This window comes from Eumetopias jubatus, unplaced genomic scaffold (assembly GCF_037043125.1).
Source record: "Eumetopias jubatus isolate StellerSeaLion01/CBP00866 unplaced genomic scaffold, mEumJub1_p1.0 scaffold_2, whole genome shotgun sequence".
Lineage (NCBI taxonomy): Eukaryota > Metazoa > Chordata > Mammalia > Carnivora > Otariidae > Eumetopias > Eumetopias jubatus.
In genome coordinates, this window is record NW_028274808.1 from 67,661,527 (window position 1) to 67,664,440 (window position 2,914).

The window sequence follows — 2,914 nt, forward strand, 5'->3', positions numbered from 1 at the left end:
TATCCTCTTTAGATCTCCTGCTCAAATATGAGATAGATTTATGTATTTTTATCTTTTAAATGGTTTCCACTCATTTGAAACAGAGCTTTAGAAAATATGTTTCTTTTAATATTTCATTCAAAAATAACAACATATTAAATGATAAAAATGATTTATAATCACATTTATATGAGAAATTTTGCAATAAAAATGATGCTACAATGATGTTTTCATTATTTGTAATTCACCATATAATACGTACTCATCATTTATGCCAAAGCATTTGAAGTGTTTACTCTATGCAAATCATTGTACTACCCATAGTGAGAATACAAAAACTGCCCTCCTGAAACTGAAAGTCCAAGGAAGAAGGCCTGGAATATACACAAATTGGTATCAAGCCAACTTGATAATTACACCTTGATAATAATTACACCTTGGTAATTATTATTAAAAGAGCCCCCAGTAACAATTTTATATAGGGAAAATATCTTTGCTCTAAATCCCTTAATGATATTTAGCTCTAGATCACATAAATATTTTTATTTTTTTTTAAAGATTTTATTTATTTATTCATGAGAGACAGAGGGAGAGAGAGAGAGAGAGAGAAGAGAGAGAGAGAGAGAAGCAGAGGGAGAAGCAGGCTCCCAAGGAGCTGGGAGCCTGATGCAGGACTCGATCCCAGGACCCTGGGATCATGACCTGAGCCGAAGGCAGACGCTTAACCATCTGAGCCACCCAGGCGCCCCTCACATAAATATTTTTAAGCATTTGTTAAGCTGACAGTGTTTCGATATTTGTAGATGCTGATAAAAACAAATGCTCAAGGCAGGAAAAGAGTATGTCCATGGGACAGTTGGTTAGGAAACATCTGTGAGGATTAAATGAGAATATACATGAGATTCTTAATAAATTAAGAGATTCTTTTTGTTTGTTCTAATATTGTTTGTCAGCACAGTAACAAATGAGACTTAAGTAATGCACAGCATATAACCCATCCACTAAGCAACTCCTGTTCCATACCTTCAGTTAACAGCTTAAGGTTTTCACAAGCCATGATTCAAATCTCTTATCTTGGCATAAGAAAGTAGGCGTGCATATAAAATAAAATACATAACTACTCATTTCATAGATGATGTCTTATAGCCATGGATCCATTTTATATATATAAGATGACAGTCTCTAACTACTATTAAATATCAATGTTACCTCCCAAGAAGGGAAAAGAAATTCCAATATTTTTGATCAAAAAAATGTGTAGTCTTGGAAGGACTCTACATAGATGGCTATGTGTGTAACCTGTAGAAAATTAAGCCATTTTAAATTTACAGACTACAAGCAACTGAACCCAAATGTCTATTCTCTGTACTACATTTCAGCTAATATTGCAGAACTAGTGACAGTTTTAAAAGTTGCTATTATCAATTCGGCCTACTGTAGCAAGATACCTTAAGTTACAATAAAATCTTAGGAAATACGACTGAATAATATCTGTTATAGGAATACCACCCCCCTTCAAAATAACAAGCAGCTCTCTCTGTGACAGACAAATAAAATAAGAATTGTGAAAACCCACTTTATCTCGTGTATCTCTTGGTTCACTGTCCAGCTACTCTGTCATGTTCTGCTCTGTTTTCCTATACTCAGTGGCAATATTTCCCCCCGAAAGGGTCAGCAGGATTACAGTCTGTAAGAAGGGAGCAGATAGAGAGAAGAACTTTAGAAATGATTGGTGCTGGACTCCAATTATCTTTTAATATGTCGAAGCAAATAACTCCTTGACTGTTAATATTACAGTGATAGATTCTGGTCCAAAATGTAACCTTTGGAGACTTGAAGGGGTATTCTGGTGTAAAGGTGGTATTAAGGAAGAATACACCACCCTCAAACATGGATCCTGGAGGCCTGAGAATGGTGGATCTCCATTCATAGATGTTACCACCTTTGGGACAAGCACTGCAGTGAGGTGGAAGGTCTGAAGTGATATCTGTCAGTTCCTTCTAAATGCTGTTGACACTGGTTTGAAGTTTTTGCTCATTCTGACTTTAGTATCATCTTGCGGGTGTTTCTTGGTTTGCTGGTTGGAGGATGAATATGAGGAGGAGCTGATGCTGTCCCTCAAATCCTCATCCCACATAGCGAACCCTCCCCCACCCCATCCTGCAAACAGCCCCTCTCTTTGTGTCTGGCTCCTCCTTCCTGCCTTGCTGCCACTGGGAGGAGGCTGCCTTTGAGGGTGTAGCCACTCCTGGGAGAGAAGCACAAGTCAAATTAAGTGATTCTCAAGCAAATATCATTTCATAATATTAAAGTAAGAAAATACTATTTTAAATTACATGAGAGATAATAAGGGGCTATCAGTAACCAAGTGAGTTTTGACTGGGGTTTGAGGGCCAGGAAATCTATACAACGAATATCATTTTATTTAATAAATAAATCGAATGCTGAAAGTATAAAAATCTTTAGCATGAAATTTATTGAGGTGTTTGCTAAATTCAACTACTGCAAGCGTTTTGATGTAAAATTTAAAAGTTAGAAAAAAAGATATTTTAAGACATGTAAAATAATAAATGTAAATTATACATCAAAATTATGTCAATTCTAAGTATAATCTTCAGATTTTCTTATAAGAAGAAATGTCTCAAAATGATAGTCACAAAAGATAAGTATCTTTCAGTAAAGCTTTTACTCAAGTTTTTTTAAAAAATGGCAAATGTATAATTACCTAAATTGATTTGATCAGAGTGGCTACTGGCATTAATAAACTGGAATTGTTTGCAATTATTTATGATTTTTAACAAACTATTATCAAGTGTAGAAATAAACTATAATCCCTAAAGTTTTTAGTATGCCATTTATCACTGCTTGATTTTTTTGGATAAGTGCAGTGATGACTCTAGTCTCACAGAGATGACAACCTGAGAATAAAAATGAC

At 35.0% G+C, this 2,914-nt stretch overlaps 1 pseudogene; it reads right to left on the bottom strand.

Moving 5' to 3' along the window:
• Positions 1-1,556: 1,556 nt before the first annotated feature.
• LOC114210209 (ubiquitin-conjugating enzyme E2 E1-like) lies at positions 1,557-2,116 on the bottom strand (annotated as a pseudogene).
• Between the last annotated feature and the right edge of the window lie 798 nt (positions 2,117-2,914).